A 23,708-nucleotide genomic window follows, 5' to 3' on the forward strand; every position below is an offset into this window, starting at 1 on the left:
GTTAACCATTCACTGTCGAAGGATGTCTGGGTTCTGGGTTGTGTCCAGGACTTGGCTATTTCCAATAAAGTTGCTGTAAACATTTGGGGGAAGGTTTTCATGTGAAGCTAAGTTTGCATTTCTTTGGAATAAATGCCCAGGTGTGCAATTTCTGGGTCCCATGACAACTGCATGTGTAAATTTTTAAGACATTGCCAAACAGTTTTCCAGATTGATGTCCCACTTTACATTTCCACCAACAATGTGCAAATGGTCAAGTTCCTCCAAATCCCTGCCTGTATTTGGGGTTGTCACTATTTTTAAAGTTCATTTTAGATACTCTGATAGTTTTTTCAGTGAGGTCCCATTGTGGTTTTAATTTGCATTTTCCTGATAGCTAATGATGCTGAACATCTTTTCATATGCTTATTTTCAATCAGTATATCATTTCAGGTGACATGTCCCTCCAGTCTTTTGCCCATTTTCTAATTGGATTGTTTGCTTTTTCACTGTTGAGTTTTGAGAGATGTTTATATCATCTATATCATTGTCCTTTGTTGGATATGTGCTATGCAAATATTTTCTCCTAGTACATCGCCTGTCTTTTCATCCTCTTAAAAGGGTCTTTCAAAGAACACTTCTCAAATTGTTAAAAATATAATTCTCATGTTTTATATCTTTTTTCTTAGTTTTATTTTATAATTTCCAAAATTTACAAACATCTATACCCACCAAGCAACAACTCCTGCTTCCACCCTTCCCCTGTTGCCTGAAAATTCTAATCTTCTTTCTGTCTCTATTAATGTGCCATTTCTAGATATTTCATGTAAGTGAAACCATACAGTGTTTGTCCTTGTGTGCCTTGCTTATTTCGCTGAGCATGGTGTTTTCAAAGTTCATCCATGTCGTGGCATGTCTCCGAAATTTGTTCCTTCTTGCTGCCAAATAGTGTTCCATTGTGTGTATGTACTGGAAAAAAGAGTGAGGGTCTTCCACAGAGCATGAGTTTAAATGTAACAAAGTCCAATTTAACAATTTTTCCTCTTATAGCTCATGCTTTTGGTGTTTAGAACTCTGCATGTCCCTGGAACCTGAAGATCTTCTATATGTATCTATTTTTTAAACTACAGTTTTCCATTTTGCATTTAAGTCTATGCTCTATTTTTGTAAAAGGTGTAAGACTTAGGTCAAGGTTTTTTTGTTAGTTTGTTTGTTTGTTTTGTCTATGGATGTCCAGTTGCTCCAGCACAATGTATTGAAAAGGCTGTCCTTCCATTGACTTGCTTTTGCATCTTCATCAAAAATCAAAGGACATATTTGTGTGGATCTGTTTCTTCTCTCTCTGTCCTATTCCACAGGTCTATGTGTGTGTCCTTCTGCCAACACCACACAGACTTGATCACTGACCTCTGTAATGAGTCTTGAAACCAGTGGTTTGGTTCATGCCATTTTATTTTTCTGCTTCAAAATTCTGTTTCAAATGAACTATTCTAGCTTCTGTGCCTTTGCATACGCATTTTAGAATAATCTTGCCTATATGTACAAAATAATCTTGCTGGGATTTTGACAGGAATTGCATTAAGCTTCTACATCAACTTGGGGTAAATAGACATCTTTGCTATGTTGAGTCTTCCGATTCGTGGACATGATATGTCTCTCTCCTTGTATTAGATCTTCATTAATTTCGTTCATCAGTATTTTGTAGTTTCAGCACACAAGGTTCTGCACTTGTTTTGTTAGATTTTGGTTAGAAATATCTAGTATTTCCTTTTTTAATGATTGTAAGTGGTATTGTATTTGTATATTTATGTTAATATAAGACAGTTATTCCCCAAATGAAAAATAGTTATTTGCCATACATAGAGGATAACCACAAAAATACATAAAATTTAAGCTGAACAAAATGTATAATTTGTTTTTGAAATGTTGGTCTGCATGCTTTCTAAAATTAGCTCACATGGACCACTCTTGGAATGAAAATCCAATCTTCAGTGGTTGGAGGACTCCGGTAAGATGTTCTTGGAATCGGCTTTGCATGTAGGCCCCCAGGGCTGTGTTTCAGTCCATAGTCAGCCAGCTCCAGTTGTTGAAAACTCCTGTTTTGGGTTGAGCTGAAATTGACTGCCCTGTAATATGCACCCCTTGTCCGAGTTTTGGGGCCAAGCACCAGATACTGAAATTGCCTCAAAGCGTGATTCGGGGCTGTGCTCCCCGGCCAGTGAGTGTCACCCGGGGCCTGAGCTGGACGCTGAGCCATCTTCTGGGAACCCAGGGTCTCGCTCCCCGGCCTCTGGAACTTGCATCTGCCCTCAGCATCACCTCGGCCCTTCCGCTGGCTTGGAGGTGCCCACTGACATCAGCCGCCCACCTCCCTGGGTCCCAACAGTGTTCACAGATCTCGTTGACCTCAGGACCCAACAGAGGAAATTGATCAGTTCCCTTTTTCATTCAATGCACCCTTGAGTGAGCAGCCCCCTCTTCCAGGGTTTGGGGACAGATGGAGGAATAAAACATAGCCCCCGTCCCCAGACATTCAGAAACACGGCGAAGGGACCAACATGCAACCACACAGCCAAGGGGAGATGATGTTTGCAGCTGCCAAGAGCTGCAGGGAGTTAAAAGAAATCAAACAAAATAGAACTCCTATGGCTAAGAGATTTAAAATGAAATTGGGAGGTTGTTCTGGAGGTTACTCTAGGCAGGTCTCAGCCAGAGACCCCAAACTGCCAAAGTAGCAAAACCTCAAGCAACAATGTTCGTCAAAACCCCAAGGACACCAGACCATAAAACACTCAACCATCCAACCTGAAGGACAACTGGAGCACCCCAAACACCCACCACCACAAACAACTTGTCTAATTTTCTTTGGCTTGCCTGGAAATGCCAGATGGAACACGATTTGGGTTCCTACTTGAGTCTGTGTCCCCCCAGTTGCAATTCTAAGACCCCTGTTCCAGTTTGCTAATGCTGCCGTTATGCAGAACACCAGAAATGGATTGGCTTTTATGAGGGGAGTTTTATTTGGTTACAAATTTACAGTTTGAAAGCCGTAAAAAATGTCCAAATTAAGGCATCAACACAAGTATACTTTTACCAAACGAAGGCCATTGGTGTCCAGAAAACCTCTGTTAGCTCGGAAGGCATGTGGCTGGCGTCTGCCTGCTCCCAGGTTGCATTGCAAAATGTTGTTCTCCAAAATGTCTCTGCATCAGCTTCTTGGGGCAAACTCTGGGCTAGTATCTGCAAAGCGTCAGCAAAATTCTGCTTTTAATGACCATCTCTAAACTGTCTCTCTAAACTGCAGCACTGAGCTCCTTCTGTCTGAGCCCTTATAAAGCACCAGTGATTTAATTAAGACCCACACTGAATGGATTGGGCCACATCTCCATGGAAATAATCTAATCAAAGTTATATTCTCCATGGAAACAACCTAATCCAAAGATCCCACAAGATTGGGTTATAAGATCATGGCTTTTTCTTGGGAGACATAATATTTCCAAACTGGCACAACCCCCAAATAAAATGCCTTTATTAGCCTTGCAGCTTAATTTACTTCTCAGTCAACACGTTACCCAGAGGAGCACGTGGGCAGGCTTCCCTGAGGGACAGGGGACCTCAGGCCATCTTGGATCTTGATGAGAACCCAGCAAGGCAGGGATTTTTATCCCCATTTCACAGATGAGAAAACTGAGTTTGCCCAAGACAGCAAGTGAGTAAATGGCAGGACTCGTTTTGACTCTAGGCCGGTGCCCTAGCTTTTTCATTGAGCAAATGGATGCTCTTCAAGGTCTGATGAATGAATAAAAAAGGTAGAAATGAATTCTTTGCTGCCAGCCGAGAAGAGTCCCCGGAGACGGGAAAGAGCAGTCACTCCTCTTGTTCAGCCGGGTTTGCTCAGGCCCTTGGCCCTGGATCTACAGCAGCCGAGCCCCTGGGAGCCTCCCACCAAAACATGCCCACAGCCTTTGGAGGAGACCCTCCTTCTGGAAGGCCTGGACCCTGGAGAGATGCTGGTGGCAGAGGCTTAGGGAAGCTGTGGGGCCATGCAGAGAGAAACCACCTGAGGTCACAGTGAAGGCTCCATGCCCAGAGAGGGGCTGCCATTTGTACAGGGATGCACAGCCCAGCAGGTTGGAGACAGGGTACAGCCTCTGGGTTTGTCTGTGTCCTTCCCATAGGGCCCCCAAGCTCTCCAGAGATTCAGAGGAATGGGCTAGAGAGGCCAGGCTATAGCAAAGAAGGAGGGCATCAGGAGGGTCACGTTGGGGTCACTGGGGAGCCCTTGGGCGGCTGGGGCAGGAGGCCTGTGTCCGCTCTGCTCTAGATAGTTGCCCTGCCAGGCCCGCCTTGCCCCCTCCCTGGGACTCCAGACAGGGGCCCCCTAAACAACTTCCTGCCTGGCAGGGCCCAGAGCCCTGCAGCAGCTCAGCGCCGACTCCCGCGAACCCCGAATGAACCCTGGGGGGCTTTGTTTTCATTTCTTCTTGGCAGGATGGAACTTCCTGCTTCTAAGAAAAACATCTTTACAAAGAGCTGAGAGCCAGTTCCAGGGTGTCTGCACATCCCCCAGCTCGGGGAGAGCAAAGATGCAATGAGCTCAGAGGCCCGATTGGAAGCACATGGAGCCTGTTTCCTCTCACGGTCCCCGGGGCCTGGGGCCTGGAGCAGAGGGTGTTGGATAAATCAGGTTGGAGCTTTTATCAGGGCCAGTGTGGGAGAGCAAAGCCAAGAGCGGGGAGGAGCCGAGGCCTCCCTGAGAGTTGACCCCAGGAAGAGTGACGGGCAGGGGCGGCTCAGGATGGAGGTCAAGTTCGAGGGCAATGGAGAGGAAGGGGCTGGTGTTTATTGAGCACCTTCTGTGTGCAGTGCTGGGCTAACCCAGGGGCCAGAGAGGGAGATAAGATGAGCCCTGAGTCAGGAGCAACCCCGACTCAGGTGGAGACGGCTTCACAGACAGATAAGAGGGCCCCAGCTTGGGGATCCTGACCACGGAGGCAGAGGCTTAGCTGGTCCTGGAAGTCTCTCCTCCCACCACTTCTGTGACTCCTGAGTCATCTTCACCTCTCCCCTGGCTCGGGACACCTGGCCTGGGCCCACAGTTGGGGTCCAGGGAGCAACCCGTGGGGTCAGGGCCATGGGCTCAGGGGAGAAGGGCAGAGGCACGGGGTGGGGCCAAGAGGGGCAGCCGTGGAGCTGGAGGAGGGAGGGCGGCTGGGGGTCCAGGGGCCAGCGGTGTGGACACTGTCAGCAGGGAGGTGCCTGCCCCGGCCCCGTGGCTCCATATCTGGCCACGTGGCTCAGTCTAGCTGTGGCCTAAGAGGATGTGGCTGGTGTCACCAGCTCTCACGGCTTGGCAGTCGGACAAACATAGGGTCACTATGCCAGTCACCTGGCTTAGAGGTTTACAAATAAATGTCCTTGACAATATAGCATTCACTGCATTAGGAATTTCCTTCCACTCCCTGGCAAGTGGCATTGGCCATAAGAATACCCTGTAGGCTCGTCTGTGACAGGAACAGGTGCTGAGAGCAGTGGGTTTTGGAGCCAAACAGCAGCACTTCCAAACTGCACCTTCCGGACTCACTTGGTCTCCAGCCTTCAGTGTGCCCATCTGTGAAATGGGAACAGAAGCCTATCTATGGATTTGGTGAGAGGTTTATACTAGTTATTTATGCCTCCTGAGTCTTGTTACAAAACACTAGGGGACTTACAAGGATACCTAAGATAGAATAAAGTGGAAGAAAAATAAAAGAAGGAAGAAAAGTAAAGGTGGGGACAGAATTTTATAAAAGTGATACACTTAGAAATAAAAATCCAAACAACGGAGAGAACAAAAGAATACAATTCTCCCTTCCTCTCCCCTCCCCACCCTCCTCTTCAGGGGAAGTAACATTTCAAAGCTTCTTGTTTTATTTTTCCTGGTAATGACACTCGTAGCACTAAATAATCCAGTTAGAGCTCTGTGTCTTGACTTAACAGCTCCCAACAATGTCTTTCGTCCCCACCCCCCAAAAAGTAGAAATTTAAATTACTTACATCAGATTTTACTTAGCTCAAACTTTATATATATATGTAATTATTTTAATTCTCTTTCGATTCTTTTAGTTTGCCTTTATAACTTTAAAATATGATCAAAACTATTTCTTAATCCCTATTTACAGAGGTGCCATTTCAGCCCCCACCACAAAAGAGGAAAGAATTTAAACTCTGCTTCCCCTACCTTTCCCCTCCCTGCTCCATCTCATCATCTGTCAATTCTAGTCTTAATTCAAATGGTTGGGTTTTATATTTTCCTTTCTCCTCTGTCAATATGTCATATTTTCATAAAGTTAACATGCCATCAATTCTAAGACATCATTTTATGTTCTCTTAATTAAAAAATAATCCTGCCAATTAAACTATGACACTCTACTGATTGTATCCCAATTTCAGAGATGTCAAAATATAAAAATAATGTATCCATTAGAATTTATGAAAGATGATAGTCTCATGTAGGTTGTCTGTAGGTTAATTCTAAAAAGAAAAATAAACCACTTTCATGATATTATTTTGTAATATTCCAGTAGGGTGATTAGACCCAGGAAGAAGGAATATAAGACTTTATCCCCAAACCAGTGCTATTCAAGCAAAATTGTTATATGTCAAACAGATCCTCTTTTCTCATATTCTACAATTTGCCCTGAAATCATGCAACAGAGTTTTTTTTCCTTATTGAACTATGATTTTCTTATTTATCTTTCTTGGATTGTCTTTCGTATATATTTCCCTTATCATAAAAAAGAATAATTTGGCTTCACTTTATCACTAATATTTCCTAACCCCTAAATCATATCATGTGTAGGAAGAAATCTACTTTTTTTCTTGAAAACTTTCTTCTCAGGACCCTCTGGTTGGGCTAACAATTTCTCGACTTAGATTTTCCCATAATTGAGCATTGGGTTGTATTTTCATTTGTTGGAAAGCATACGTTTTCTCTAATTCATTGAAATCCTTTTTCATTTACTATACTACATCTTCAAGTAATTTTGTCATAAGAGTAAAGACAGTGTTTATTTCCAGAGCTAGAAATACTCTGAGTGAATTTCTGATTGAACGTGCTTATTTATTTCAGCTCCCTCATCAAACCCCACTAAAATGACAATAAAGGGATTTTAAAAAGCACAAACTTTTTTTTTTTAATTAAAAGAGGCAGAGTAGCTAAGCACAACAAAATACTAGAAGCTAAAAAGCTGGTAAATGGTTGAGCAGAATCCCAAACCTCAAGGCACAATCCAAGTCACCACTGAGCCTCCACCAGGCCCAGGAAGTGGTGGCTCCAGCCCCCTCTGGAGGGAGGAGAAGGAGGGCTAGAGAAGGGAGGATTTGTTGACAGTGTATCTGAGTTTGTTGATGGTTCCCTCAAAAATCTGGGACCCCTTGACTGTTCCTATTTGTCATTAAAGAACCAGGACACAGAAACTTTTAGTCTGTTGACAAATCCTCCTCCTATTCTCCCAGATGTTAGGAAATTTTTCCCATCTGTGCTCCTTTCAACCATTTTGAACCAGTATCACTGCTGGAAAAATGTAAGGGTCTATCAAGAGATGATTCCTAATGCATCATGGTGTAGGTTCTGCAAGTTTGGCTCATGATTCAAAAGCAAAACTCTGTTGCCCTTACGTAACTTTGACAATAACCAACTATGCCAACAAACTTAAAGCCACTGAGAAGTCAATGAATCCACCGCTAAGCCAACTTAGTTATGATGTGCCCCCAAGGGGGCAAACAGCTCAACATTAGGCTGTGTGTGAAGCCCTCTGGCCACAGCTGGAAAACACTGGCTTGAAAAACCCTGACCTACAGTGTAGCAACCAAGAAACAGGACAACATCTGGATAAAGTAGGCGAAAACCTAAATCTGCAGGGAGAAGAGAGTTGTCTTTCAAAAGACAAGGCTCCCTTTCAAAAACCGAATGTGACCATGTCTGTAGAGTGAATAAAGGTGAGTGAGGATGTTGAGTGTGAAGTCTACCTCACTACCCAGAAGTCCTTCCATGGCCTGGGTTTTAAATCAGATCCTCAAGATGAGGGACCATCGTCTAATTGGAAGGTGCCTTTGTTGCCACAGGTGCTGGGGCAGTGGCCATTATTTTTGAGGAGAGCAGAACCAATCTCTCAGGTATCTGTAGTGATCTGGGTTTCTCACCTCACTGTGTGCAAACCAATGCGTCCCAGCCCCCCTCACTGATGTTTTACGGGACTGGAGATCGGTCCATCCTAAAGCAAACAGTGGTGGTTCCTGGTTTCTTGCTCCTTGGCTTTGGAGTAGCACTGACTGGTGGTAAGGTCAAGGGTTCTGGTCTAGGCTGTGCCATTTATTGTCCCTGGGAGCCTTACTTTCCTCACCTGTAAAACGGGGTGATAGCTCCAAACTGAAGGTTACCAGGAGGATTAGATAAGGACTGTCAAGCCCACAGCGCTGTGCATGGCAGAGCATGAACTCCACAAGCCTTCAGTCCCGCATCTGCCCCTTCCTTTCACACTGCCAATGACATCCCACAGTTCTCTTCTCATTGGGAATCCTGCACAATGTAAAATACCCTCACTGATGTTCAGCGATCCTTTTCCCAGGAATGCTCAGACATGGTGGGATCCATGCCGGAAGCTGCATTTTGGGGAGTGGAAGCCACATGGGATCCTGGTTTTCCTGCTTTGCTTTCCTTGTTTCCTCTAGCACCCTCTTCTGAGGCAGTTCTGTCCACAGGTCTGCCTGAGCTCATGCACCCCCTGGGATTACCGCATTGAGAGAGGGCCCCGGGGCAGTGCTGCTCACAGCATGGCCCTTGGGCAGCCTCTGGAATCCTCCACCCCAGCCCTGCTGAATCGGAACCTCTGGCTGGGGCCCAGGAGCCCAGGTGCAAGCAAGCCCTCCAGGGGACCCTGATGCACACTTGAGAATGGCTGCTTCAGTGGGGGACAGGCAGGACCCCAAGGCCCTGGAGATGTCTTCATTCAAGGTCTTCCCTGACCACCCAACCACCCGCTCTCCAAACCTCTCCTCCCACCTCCATCACACCCATCCTCTGTCGCCCTTATCGGGCTTTATCTGTGCTCCATGGCACCTACGTGGAGAGGTTTCCCCATCCTGCCCGCTGCTTCCTGCTGGGACAGGAGCTCTGTAGGCGGGGGTCAGAGAGGTTTTGTTCATGGCTACGGTGACTGGTAAAGGGCCATTGCTCGGTAGGTATCTGCGGAGTGAACAAGTCGAGCAGAAACAACTGAGCGTCATCAGGTGGGTCCGTGAGATTCAGATGCACAAAATGAAGCAGGGGACTTGTCAAGGCCCACACTTTGAATATTCTGCTGTGCAACCCACATCGAAAACCAAAAGCAGACTGAAAAGCTGCAGCTCCCACTTTTGGAAGTGAGGTGGGTCACTGTTGGAACAGGGGTCATGGGATTTGGCACCTGCCCTCTTCCCCAACCACACTCACCCTTACAGTGTCAGCCTTGGGGGTGAGGGACAGTTCTCCCTGCTCCCCCAGTGGCTAGAATAGAATAGTGGTGGCTTGGTTTCCTGTGAATGCCCTAAGAAAGTCCTACAAACTGGGTGGCTTAAAACAGCAGAAATTTATTGCCTGACAGTGCTGGAGGCTGCAAGTCTGAAATGAAGGTGTCGGCAGAGCCACACTTCCTCTCAGGTCTGGCGGGAAAAGTCTGTCCCATGCCACTCTCCTGGCTTCTGGTGGGGGGTTGTTGGCAACAGCCCTATTTCCAAATAAAGTCACATTTGGGGGATCTAGGGACTAGGACTTTAACAAAGCTTCTGTGGGACATGATTCAGTCCATACCAAGTCGTAACGGCCTGGCTGTGGACGCACACTGCTTCTGTGCCAGCCACTGTACACACAAGAGTTCTTTTAAAGCCCCTGAGCAACCATGGAGCCTGGAGCTGCTACTCTCCACATCCTAGGGGTTAAGCTTGCAGGGGCCTCAGTCAATTGCCTGGGGTTGGATCCCCCATTTTAACCAGCTGTGTGGCCTTGGACAGTCCTTTAATCTCTCTGTGCCTCAGTTTCCCTTATGGTAAAATGAAGGACCTGGCCTAGTTAGTGGGCCCCATCTGGGTTCCCACTCTCCCCCTGAGCCTCCCTTAGAAACCGTGGGTTTTCCTGGTGGGTTCTGACTCTGTAATGCCTCAACACACATACATGTGCACACACAGACACACAAATGCATGCACACACAGGCACATGTGCACACACACACACACCAACAGGGACCATGAGCTGCTTAGCATCAGAGTCTTCATTTCTGGATCAACAATCCCAGTACAGGAAATGTTACTAAATAATGTGTGAAAAAGCCCTGTGCCAATGGCGGGATTTCCATATAAATCGACTGCTCCCAAATATCCAACGGAGACTAATGCCAGTAAATTCCTTCCCATGAAGGGGAGTTTGATCCTAATGAGAAAGTCTCCAACACAATGGGGCAGCAGCTCCGTCTGCACGGCCCCACTCAGTCCCATGGGCTTCCTTGCTCATCCCACCCTCCGCCATGTGAGAGGCGCCAAATGAAGAGACAGCTCTTGGGTCTGAGGGCAGCTCCAGCAGGTGAGAGAGACGGGAAGTGCCCGGCCAGCCTCTCCATTGTGGAAGAAGAATTAGGAGGGTGACAGGGGAGAAATGTCTCCGAGGGCTCCAGCAGCTCAGGAGAAATAAGTGGCCAGGGAGCCGAGGCCCCAGGGATGGGCTTTGTTTGACTTTCCTATGGTCAATTAGTCTTTATTTCCAATCACCCTGGGGTCACAGCCCTTCCATCAAGCAGCTTTGCCAAGGCAGCCTGCCCTCTTGGATACAAAGACTTCACTTAATGAAGATCGATGGGCTGTTGAAACCCAGCTCAACCCTTCTCCACTGGGGAAGAGATGCTGGAGGGGGAGGGGGGGAGCGTTTTGGGGGAGTCAGGTGCCCTCTGCACTGTTGCACCAACAGTGATGCCTTGCACAGACCCTTAGCAAAATTGACCACCTTACCATTGGCCTTTGAAGCAGGTTGAAAATAAACCCTGATTGAGTCTGTCATCCTGATTCCAGCCTGCCACTCTTCAAGGCTTTTCCCCAGATCCCAAAGAGATTCTAAAATGCAAATGTGGTCACTCATGCCAGGCCCATGCTTAATCTCGCATTCCTCCCTTTGGGATAAAAATTGAAGCTGGCTTTCCCGTATCTTCCTCCTCATCTCCAGCCCTTCCTCCCTCTGGCATTTCAGCCTCCCTGAGCTGATCCTAACTCCTGGGCCCTGGCCGGTCTCCTGCAGTGAGACCCTGTGCATGGTGTTCACATGGCTGGGATGTGGCTTCTTCTCTCTAATCGCCTAATAGACCAACCTCACCCTCTTTTCCTAAGCTTTCTAAACCCTCCTGACCTCTGCAGTTAGATCCCTCACTCATCTGTACTATTGTCATGTACTATTCCTTCCTATGGTTTTGACATTCTGTGTATTACTTTATCCTTCTTTAAACCTTTAATTTTTTTTCTTTCTAATTACTGAAGAGCTACCAGTTTATCATAAAAAAGAAAGTACCGAAGTGCATGAGTTACATAATGAGCGTGCCCTGTGACTCTGCTATTTCACAGGTGTTCTGTATATTTCATAGTGTTTCTCTGTTTAATCCCTTTGCCCCCATGCCAAGGGGGCTCCCAGAGGAGGCGTCTCCCCTCACTCCACCCTGCAGCCCTGCCTGGCAACAGTCAGTGGTGCAGAGCCCCTGAGATCCAACGTGAGGCTCACACCAAGCCCTGTAAGCTTTGGTCCCACAAAGGCCTTGCAGCCTTTCTGTTTATCCTACAGAATCCCATCCTACTGATAAGCAGTTGGAAAAGGGGCAACATGAGATAAATGTCATGATACACATTTAGAGCCCAGCGTGATCTCCCTGGTGAGAGAGAGTGGGAAACTCGGCCCCTAAAACCCACAGGCTCCAGGAAGGTGTTTAAACCCAGACCTCTGATCCAGGGCTCAAGGTTAACGGAGCGGCCCTTGTGGAGCTGCATGCCACAGAGAGCAGGAGGGAACGTGGAGAACTACAGACTCTCCTCAAGACAGAAGGTGTCTGAGACTGCATCCCCGTCCAGTGTGATATTTAAACTCCTACCCTGCCCACTGCTCCACACTGCTCCCCACCCAGAAATAAATACGGACGTGGTATTCTGGTGGGACGTGGCATTTAGCACTGAGACTGATGTGCAGCTGGATAATTGTGAATCGGGGCTACTCATGCCTTGTTGGCTTCAGTGAAGGGGCTGTCGGCCCTCGGGAGGGTCTCTAAGTGCTTCAGGGGGTCAGAGGTTAGATGACCTTCCGAGCACTTGCCACACATCTTGTGATCTTTCTGGTCTTTCCTGGAACACATGGGATCTGGCCTTGGCTACGTGTCAAAAACTTGACATGATCTCAAAGTATCATTTGAGATCTTCAAAGTAGAATTCACTTAGTAAACAGAGCTTTGTTTGAAAAGTAAACTGGGGGGAAATGACAGATCAAACCTTCAAAAGCAGTCAAGTAATTTACATGGCAGCCATGACCTACGCATTACCAGGTTTCGTGGAAAGGGCCTGTGCTTCCAGAGAGCAGAAGATGTGGTTTCAATCACTCTGCCTACCCTGGATGCTACAGGATGTGAATAGTTCCTAAATGATGTGGGAGCTCATTTGTAATAGTCATGGCCGGCCCAGAAGGAACACTACCTGACTTGCGGAGGGAGAACCAATTGGAAACTTGTTGCCAATATGGATTTTAAGAACCCACTTGAACTCTATCCCCAAACTCCCAAAGAGTCCACAAGATTTTACAATCCCCCATCAGTGTCTGCCTTCCTGAGGACCTTCTCCTCACCAGCTCACTTCCTCCTTGATTCCTCATTTCCTTCCCCCCTTACCAGGTCCCACAGGAAGGGAAATGAGAGTTGAGGGGAGCTGGCCAAAGAACCGTCTGCCTGGGGAACATTTGCTGATGTTTCAAATGCTCTGACATCTGTAGCTCCCAAATGGACCGTGCCAAGCCCCTTTCCCTTAACTCTGGAGGCCCGTGTGCAGCTTAAAGAAAATCGACACCATGTGTTTCTGATCCATCTCCATGCAACTCATCCAAATGTTGGATTTTAAGAGTTTGTAGATATGCATGATGCCTTTGGAGTCAACTTTGCAAGCCTTCCACGCTTCCATTTGTTTTGAGAGAGGAAGCTGGGTTTTGCCAAGAGTAAATGAATTGGAGAAGGTTCACATTGGGCTGCAACCTTGAAGCCTGTAATGTGAGAGAAAGCTCAGCCCCAGAGAAAGTGATCTCTCATCTCTGCCCAGAATCAGGGCTTCAGAGAGGAAGTTGTCATGGAACTGGATGGAGCTGCTACTTCTTCGGCTCTGCATATTGCATGCTCTGTCTTTGCAGCTCCCCTAGGAGCTTAGCAGCGTTAACACAGAATCTAAGAGAATATGGACATTTCCGAGAGGGTCTCGCCAGTCTCGGCTGGGCTTCAGGGATGGTGGAAATGAAGCTTCAAGCAGAGAAGTGATGATGTTGCCTTCTGGTTTTGAGAATGATGCATGGGGTTTAGCAGGAGGGGAGTGGTGAACTGGTCCCCGAAGCTAAGGGCTGAATCAGCCTCCAAAGTGTCCACATGTGATCTCCACACCTAGTGAGGTTCAGGGCAGAGGAACATGATTCCAGATCTGAGTTCAGACCCAGTTTTAGTTTGCCTGGGCTGCTCTACCAGACACCACAAACTGGTTGGACTAAATAATAGGAACTTATCATCTCTGAGTTTTGGAGGCTAGAGGTCCAAAATCAAGATATCTGCAGGACTTTGCTTTCTCTGAAGTCTGTAGCGGTCTTGGCAGTTTGCCAGCAGTCCATAACTCAACCTCTGCCTCTGTCACATGGCCGTCTGTCTCTCTGCACTTCCTGTGACTTCTACTTCCATGTCCAAATTTCTGCTTATAACAACTTCAGTCATATGGGTTTAAGGCCCACCCGGGATCAATTTGGCCTCATCTGAATAGGATCCTTGAAGATCTGGTTTTACAAATGGGTTCACACCCATGGTACAGCAGGTTAGGACACAACCATGTCATGTGGGAGGTGTTAGTCAATCTCCCACAGGTCCTTCCAGCTCAGGATTACTAGCCAGCAAGCAAACCAGAAGGAAGCATGCTCTTTTTGGAGAACCATGCAAGAAGAAAAGGAAGAGAGGTAGGGGACACTTAGGCGACCACCAGGATAAAGCAGGCTGCACCTCCCTTCAAAGACAGAACATTCCAGGAAAAGCCTGAAACGTGCTGTGCAGGGTTTCCACCTTAGGTTTGTCCCAGACATGCAGCGTTCAGTTAAAGAAGTGAGCCTGTGCATCGACAGGGCAGAACGCAAGGTGGTCTTAGGAGCTGCTCTCACTTCCACCCTGGCTACAGGTTTGAAGGGCAGCCACTGGGTATAGCAAAAAGTCAGTAGTCCTGGGGGCCAGACAGAGCTGTGTTTGCCTCCTGAGTCTCCCACTTGGCAGCTGTGTAAGCTTGGGCAAGTCCCTCCACCTCAGTTTCTTCTTCCATAAAATGAGTATAAAATATCAACCTTTGGGGATATTGGGAGGACAAAAGAAAACACATGTCAAGTTCTTCAAAAAGACTAACAGTGTATGAAGGTGATGATGGGGCCTCCAATGGGCAGGCATGTAGGGCTCCATAGGCCATGGTCACTGGCCACAGTCCATGTTGTTCTCAGGCCTGTGAGTGTCTGGATGGGGTAAAGGACCAAGGCCTTCTGGATTCACCCAGGAAGGCAGTGCAGAGCAGGGAAAGAGCTTGGACTGGGGAGTCTGAGCCTTAGATCTAAGCATGAGTCTCAGCTGTGTGACATTGGGAAAGTTGCTAGACCTCTCTGGGCCTCAGCAGGATCATCCAGAAAAAGTTGATGATGGTTCGGATGCCACAGGGCTGTCCTGAGGGCCCGTGAGAAGGCAGAGGTGGAGATGGGGAGAGCTCTTGCTAGACACTTGCAGGTGCTAGGCAGATACAGGCAGGAAGGGAACCCATGTGCAGAAATGGGGGAGATCGGTATGAGGCTTCATGGGTGCAACACCCCGAATGCACTGTCAAAATGCCCCCACCAGTCACCAAGGAACAGGCGTGGGGCGAAAGGCAGCTCGTGGGGAGCCCCTGATGCCTCTGGACAAGTGGGTTACAGTAGCTTTCTGTTTTACATCTACCACAAGATGCATCGTCATCAGTCCAGGACGGAAACAGAGGTCCGTGCCCAGTGTTCCCGGATACGCCGGCCTCCATGTCCGCTGGCCGTGGAGAAGTCAGACAAGTTGGCAAACCTCTGAAGAGGCCACTTATCAGACGGTGCTCGCCTCTCACTCACCCCTCTTCATGCCTCAGCTCTCTGTCTGCAAAAAGGGGTTCAGTGGGGACTCCAGGGGAAAGCAGGCACCAGGCGGCTTCTGGGACTTGGTCGGCTGTTGGTGGTTGCTTTTGTCTTTTCCTTCCCCCACCCCACACACACCAAGGCGAGCTATCTGATTTTTTGGGTGCAAGCCTTCCTTGGTGCTGGTTGCCAAGTTCACAGAAGAGAAGATGGGCGCTGAGCAGGTGGGTCTCAAGGTGATCTCCTGAAATAGCCCAAGAAGAAAATACAAACCTTGTCTCGGTGGTGCATTATAATGGTTCTATTAGTGCAAAAAGAAAAATATTGCACATAAACGTGGGGGCTTTTCCATCTCACCTCGGGCTGTTTACCTGCTGCAGCAGACAGCTCTGGGGGAAAGGCCACTTCCTCGCAAAACCCGGGGGGCAGGGCTGCCCGGATCTCCCGGCGTGTTTTGATTCTGGAGGCCCCACAGCTGCTAACAGAGCCCCTATTCACTGCCGCCTCCTCGGAGCCACAGAGGCTCTTGGGTCCCACGGAACTCGGGTTTGCAAAGAGTTATTTTCTTAAGGATGGATTTTTTAAATTCCATTTCCTTCTCCCTCACCCATGCCCAAGCCCCCTAGCCTTAAGATTGAACCTGAAGGCTCTGTAGCCAAGCTTTTCTTGGCTCGTGTGAATCAAGGTAAAAAAATATTGGGGCAGGAGCTGGGTTTTGGAAGCGTGTGTGGCTGTGGAGCCCAGTGCGTGTCTGCGGCATGTCTGTGGTACCTGCAGGGGCAATGAGGAGGGACCCCAGTTTCCCAGCACTCAAAGAAGAAAGACCCCTGGTGGTGATGGTGGTGAACTGAGGCCCCCCTCCCCAGGCGTTAGGAAGGGTAGGGGCAGGTAAGGTGGACACTCTCCCAAGGCTGTCACATCCAGGCCTGTGGCTTCTAACACCCATCTCTGCAACTGTCACCCCAACATTTATCTTTACAGCCCCAATCCCTCCACGCGGCCCTAGGTCAAATCACCACTTGAGTGTCTATTTGGAATCTCGAACACACCTGTCCAAAACATAACTCTTGATCCATGCTCCCCTTGCCCACCACGAAACACACCCCTATTTAAACACACTCCACACTCTACTCTCTTTGGTTTCTTTATTTTCGTCTTACATTCTAAAATAGATAATTCTTGAATTCATTTACTTTTTCTTGTTCATCTGCTCTGCTTGATTATAAAACCTGCAAGGGAAGAAACTTAGTCTGATATTTAGTGCTGCATTTGTCCTCCTAAGAAGCATTCCTTCAAGCACCCCATGAGTATTTAATGATTGCATGCATTCAGGAATGAATGGATGTTTGGACAAAAGAATATGGAATTTTATAATATGACTATTATCCTCTTTCTAGTATGCTTCAAATTCATACAAGCATGACTTTAACACTGTCCTAACACATGATAATTTCCCTTTTTAACAGAGAGAACAGTTTGGATCTGAGAAACCTGGTAAAACAGTATCTTGCTATAATTTAATAACCTTTTTAATATTCTTTGTCCCTTCTATTTAGGGGAAGTATTAATATGCTTCTACTTTCCCTGAGATATAAAATTCCCTTCTAAAATTTATTTTCTTAGGCAATAATAGTGAATCAATTTAAAGAAAATATTAAGTAAAAATAGAAAATTAGACTTTGGAACTGGATGACTCAGGTTAGGGACGCATCACACAGGTCTGTAAACATCTGGGTGTTAGGAACCAGGTATCCTGGGCCAGCAGGATTTGGGACTTGAATAAGAGCCTATCTCTCAAGACGGCAGCATGGAGAGGAGTGGAAGCTAAGTAGTCCCCCTGGAACAACTGAAAAAACAGAAACAACTAGTAAATAATCTGGAATAACTGCAGGGGGGCAAACATGACCGTCCACTCATCATACACCAACCTGAATTGGGAGGATGCCCGAGATCACAGCATAAAATCTGTAAGTAAAAACTGTGGCTCCAAATCAGGAGACCCCTCCCCCACAGCCTGAGCTGCAAAGCCTCGTGGTGCCAGAGAGAAGCTTTCTCCCAGGAAGCGAATATAGCTCAGCTGAGCTCCAACTGGGGTTTTAATTAGCGAGTGTGAACTGCTCACTACGAGGTACGAATCCGCAACAAGTAGACAGAGGCTTTGGGTGATGACTGACCTTGGAGAGATGGAGGGTCGCCTCGGACTAGCTCTGTTCCTTTTTCGACTCAGTGGAGAAAGCCTCAGCCATTTTCAGTTCCCAGTTCTGTGACCCAGACAAGGGTATAGCACAGGCAGAGAGAGACCACTGAAATGCTAATGACCTCCCCATAGGGCATCTATCTTCTCTAAGAGGAAAGGGGTGGGGCCCAGCTCTACTACCTGCCTTTCATTCAGAACTTACCCCAGTCAAGAATTATAGGCTAACAGGCGCCACCTGCTGGGCAGAAAGGCACAGTGACCTGAGGCCTCTCAGGGTGTACCAATTTTCTAAGACACACCCTCAGGGAAACTGGATACTGAATATTTCTTCCTTCTGGGACCTTAGCCCATTCTGATCTGGGGAGGCCTGATTGGAGTAACCAAGGAAACCATGCCTAGACAACAGAAAACTTGTTGTCTACACCAAGAAAAATGAGGTTATGGCCCGGTCAGGGGAACAAACTTGCACTTCAGCTGTGATGCAGGAATTGAAACAAGTAATAATAACTGAATTCAAAAAGTTTAGGGAAGATATGGCAAAAGAAATGAACCATATAATGAAAACACAGGACATACATAAGGTAGAAATTGAAAGTTCAAAAAACCAACTGGCAGAATTTAGGAAATGAAAGGCACGACACAAGAGATGAAAGACACACTGGAAACACACAACAGCGGATCTCAAGAGGCAGAAGAAAACACTCAGGAACTGGAGAACAAGGCACCTGAAAGCCTACACACAAAAGAGCAGACAGAGAAAAGAATGGAAAAATACGAGCAACATCTCCGGGAACTTAAAGACAAAATGAAAAGCAAGCATTTATGCGTCATTGGTATCCCTGAAGGAGAAGAGAAGGGAAAAGGGCAGAAGCAATAATAGAGGAAATAATCAGTGAAAATTTCCCATCTCTTATGAAAGACATAAAATTACGGATCCAAGAAGCACAGTGTACCCCAAACAGAATAGATCTGAATAGGCCTATGCCAAGACACTTAATAATCAGATTATCAAATGTCAAAGACAAAGAGAGAATCCTGAAAGCAGCAAGAGAAAAGTGATCCATCACATACAAAGGAAGCTTGGTAAGACTATGTGTGGATTTCTCAGTAGAAACCATGGAGGTGAGAAGGAAGTGAGGTGATATATTTAAGATACTGAAAGAGAAAACCCACCAACCAAGAATCATATATCCGGCAAAACTATCCTTCAGATATGAGGGAGAGCTTAAAATATTCTCTGACAAACAGACAATGACAGAGTTTGTGAACAAGATACCTGCTCTACAGGAAACACTAAAGGAAGCACTGCAGACAGAAAGGAAAAGACAGGAGTGAGAGGTTTGGAACACAATTTTGGGTGATGTAGCACAGCAATGTGGGTACACTGAACAAAGATGACTGCGAGTATGGTTGAAAGAGGAGGGCTGGGACCATGTGGGACACCAGAACAAAAGACAAATGATAAAGACTGGGACTGTGTAATTCAGGGAAACCTAGGGTGCTCAACGATTATAATAAAAGGTACAAATACGTTTTTACATGAGGCAGAACAAATGAATGTCAACATTGCAAGGTGTTAAAAATAGGGTGGGATGGGGGGAAAATACAATCAATGCAAACTAGAGGCTAGAATTAACAGAAACATTGTATTATGCTTCCTTTAATGTAACAAAAGCAATATACCAAAGCTAAATGCATATCGGGGGGGGGGTGAGGAATAGGGGAAGGGTATGGGACTCCAGGCATTAGTGATGTCTGACTCTTTATTCTACTTTAGGTTAATGCTTTCTTTCCTTTTGTCACCTTCTAGCTATCAAGTTTTTTGTTTGTTTGTTTGTTTTTCTCTCTTTCTCTTGCCTTTTTCTTTTGCCTCTCTGCCTTCTTTGACTCTTCCTCCATCTTTGTGGAAGAAATGTCCTTATATAGAGAGTGGTGATGGTGCTCAATACATAGAAATGTGACTATACAGGGAACCGGCGATTGTTTCCTTAGGACGGAATGTACAGTGTTGGAACAAAACCATCTTAAAAGAAATGGGTTGATGAAGAAAACCTGAGGGCACTATATTGAGTGAAATAAGACAGACACATAAAGGCAAATATTGCAGGGTCTCACTGATATGAACTAATTATAATATGTAAACTCATAGACATGAAACATAAGTTACCAGGATATAGAATGAGGCTAAAGAATGGGGAGAGGTTGCTGATTATGAGCAGAATGTTCAGCTAGGGTGAACTTAAATAGTTGGAAATGGACAGGGGTGATGGTAGCATGTAATGAGAGTAACTAACAGTGCTAAAAGGTGTGTGAAGGTGGTGGAAAGGGTAAGCTCAGAGTCACACATGTCACCAGAAGGAAAGTGGGAGGTTAAAAGATGGGAATGTATAAAACAGTGAATCTTGTGGTGGACAATGTCCATGATTAACTATATAAATATTAGAAATCTCTCTCAGGAACTAGAACAAATGTATGTCACTATAACTAGAGGTTAACAATAGAGAGGCATATAGGGAAAAATGTATACCTATTACAAACTATATACTACAGTTAGTAGTATTTTAACATTCTTTTATCAACAGTAACAAATGTATCATACCAAAACTATGAATCAATAATGGAGGGGGGGCATGGTTAGGGGTATGGAGGATGTGATTTTCCTTTTTTTGTCTGTTTCTTTTCTGAAGTAGTGCAAATGTTCTAAAAATTAAAAAAAAAGTAATTGTGTTGATGGATGTACAGCTGTATGGTGGTGCCGTGGGCAATTGATTGTACACTTTGGATCTCTGGATAGTTGTATGGTATCTGAACAATCACAATTAAAAAAAAAAAGAGCCTATCTGTCTCCACAAGGACCAGCTCATGGCTTCAAGCAAGAAAACACATAGCTGGTTGACCAGTTGCCTCCCTTGCCAAACAGATGTATAGGGTCATGCAGATAATGCTGGATACTTGAGGCTCAGTTTGGAGCCCCCCACTCCATACTCCGCAGCCTGCTGTGACTGCCCTGTGAGCACACAGCTGTCCTCCATCGTTCATCCACTTCGGCAGATGCTGGACCCCAAAGGACAACCCCACCTCCACTCCATGATAGCTCCATTCTGTTTCACAATAATATGGCATAATCAGAATCTCTCTGCAGAGAAATTCTGGGCCTGGGAATCCTGGAGAAGAGCCTCCCACACACCGCCTGGGCAGGGGGAGCTGACAAAGGCAGGCTCCCTGGGCTCCAATTCCTCACACATTCATTCCATATTCCCGGGGATCTGGGACACACCGCTGCGGGGAAACCTAATTGAAAATGTCAGCCCAGTTCCCTCTGCCCATCTCCAAGTCCACGGCTGGTGGGCCCTCGTGGCTGGCCTCTGGCTTTGAGGTTTTGTGTGGGAGACACCCAGGATTTGGAGACATCCAAGCCTATCACAGGTTATATTTCCCAGGCTTGTTTTGTTTCTTGGGGCTCTATAGCCAGATAAGAATTTCCATTTTTGAATTATGAAATCCAGCCACAGGAGGTGAGAGTCCTCCAAGGCAGAAGGAATAAACTCCGCACACAAAGCATCATCCCCTTTCCCAGGAACTGGGGGAAACCATGTCCCCAACTGCATGGTTGGAGGGCAGAGGGCATTTTACCAGGTAGCAAGCAAGACAGAGACAATAAGGTAGACAAGGTAGCAAGCAAGAGAGAGACAACGAGGCAGATGGGGTGCAAGCAGGCCCAGGACCATACCAAACAACAACGGTCTTTAAACAGGACCCCTCCAAAGAAGAGAGCCAACCCGAGCTTCTCAAGTTCCACGTGCAGAGATGAGCCACAAAAACAGAGAATGCAAGAATTGTTTCCTCAATCGAAGGCATTGTTATCTTCTGACCTTGCCAGTGGTTCAACCAACCAACTTCTCCTCCAGGGAATGGGCACCAGCCGGGCAGTTTCCTCTCCTGGCAAGCTTGAGATCTGGCCTGTGAGCAGGGACCTGGTTTCCTTCCCCTCTGGTGCCCAGAACAGGTGGGAATTGAGTCTGGGGTGATGAAAGGGCTGAATGTAGCTTGTGAGGCCCTTTGAGCTGCACCCCTGAGTTATTGCAGGGCCCAACCCTAGACATTCAAAGGGGGCAAAATGCTCCACCCCACTCCCTGCCAGGGCTGCATAGGATCCCCAGCCGAGGTTTCTCCTGCTCCTCCAGTGGATGTGGAGTTTCCAGCGAGCCCCCTATGTCGGCAATCAGTGCCTTGCTGCGCTGAAGTCAGAGACCTGCAGGGCCCCAGACCCAGTGGGCAGCTGCGGCTCCACCTGCACCCGGCCCCAGCTGCTGGAAGTGAGCCACATCGCAGCACCCTATGGGCCTGGCCTGGGTCCAGATGGGGTCTTGCTGAGTGAGATGAGGTCTGCAGAGGTTTCAGGCAATGATCAGCCATCATTGCTGGCCCAGGGGCTGAGCGCAGGCTCCGGAGCTGTGCAGCTCTGGAAGGAGGTCCCGGAGGGAGCAACAGATGGCCTGGGGCAAGTCCCACACTTTCTGCACACGTTGACTTCTCACCATCCAAGTGGGGAAATGCACCCCTGCTCTTGGGGCTGTGGTGAGGACTAAATGGGATGGAGAATGAAAATCTCCTCACCCAGCTCCTCTCACCTGGCCCAGGTACGGGGATTTGGGTCCAGGTGTAGTAGTTCTCGTTCTCGGCTGTTCTGTGAAACTCTCTGTGCTAGAGTCAGCCCCCAATCCCCACCATCCCTGCCCTGTGCTTAGGGGTGGGCAGCAAGCAGAACCAGCCTCTACCTGCCCTGTCTCTCCAGGACTCCTCCTGATCCAGCCCCACCTGGCTGGGCCCTGCTTCTCCCAGGTGGTACATGCCCACCCCGGAGCACACCGCACCTGGGTCCTGCTGGCTCCTTCCCCCGTCACTGAGCTGGGCTCCAGCCCCCGGACCCTTTGCAGATCGCTGAGCCCACATCCTGCAGCTTTCTGCTTCTGCTTGCACCACTTTTCCCCACCCCTTCAGCTGGGTACTTTGCAGCTCATCGACAGTAGTTGTCTTCACTGAGCTATGTGCATTATTAAAACACTGTATGATCTCACTAATATGAAATAATAAGAATAAGCAAATCCATAGAATCAGAAACTAGAATACAGGTTACCAGGGACTGGGGTAGGGATGGGAATGGGGAGTTAATGCTTAATTGGTGCAGAGTTTCTATCTGGGGCGTGGGAAAGTTTTAGTAATGGATGGTGGTGATGGTGGCACAACATTGTGAATATAATTAACACCACTGAATTATATATTTAAGTGCAGTTAAAAGGGGAAATTTTAAGTTGTATATATGTTACTAGGATAAAAATTAAAAAGAAATGGGCCGTACAACACAAACAGAGACCCTAATGTGAAGTATGGACTATAGTTTATAGTAAAGTATAATGTTTTTTCATCAATTATAATAAAGATACCACACAAATGCAAAGTGCTAATAATAGGGGAAACTGCGTGTATGGAGGGGGGAGTTTGTGGCAACTCTGTATTTTTAGCATGTTTTTTAAATAAACCTACAACTGCTCTAATAAAAAAATGAATAACTTATTAAGGTGGGCTTTGATCTCCTTCAATCTCAGATAAAGAGGAGCTACTGCACTAGGTATTTTTTAAAGATGTGAATGTAAGTATAATTTTACATGCTGTACAACTTCTCCTTCTCGGGTGTACTCTCCTGTGAATTTTGGCAAACACATACAGTCACGTAATCACTGTCCCAGTCAAGACATAGAAGGATTTCAGTCCCATATATCTACAGCAGTATTTCATCATCTATTTCCTTATAGAATATTTCCTGCAGAAGTTTCTCCATGCCCCTTTGTGGTCATCTTCTCCTCCCCACAGAATTCCCGTCTGCCAATCACTGCTCTGTTCTCTGTCCCTACAGTTGTGCTTTTTCCAGAATGTCCTATGAAAGGAGTCATAGCATACAGTTTGGCAGGTCTTCTTTCACTTCGCGTAATGCATTTGTGATTCAGCCACACTGTTGCCTGTATCCTCACTTCTCTCCTTTTTATTGCTTACTGGTATTCTGTGGCATGGATGTGCTGCAGTTTATTTATCCACTTGCCCTCTGATGTCTTTGGGTTGATTCCAGTATTTGGA

The 23,708-nt window shown here is 46.8% G+C and overlaps 1 pseudogene; it reads left to right on the plus strand.

Annotated features, from left to right (window-relative positions):
- The window catches only part of LOC119509977, a 49,723-nt pseudogene that overhangs the window by 16,183 nt on the left and 9,832 nt on the right, over positions 1-23,708 (plus strand).

This window comes from Choloepus didactylus, chromosome 15 (genome assembly GCF_015220235.1).
Source record: "Choloepus didactylus isolate mChoDid1 chromosome 15, mChoDid1.pri, whole genome shotgun sequence".
Classification (NCBI taxonomy): Eukaryota; Metazoa; Chordata; class Mammalia; order Pilosa; family Megalonychidae; genus Choloepus; species Choloepus didactylus.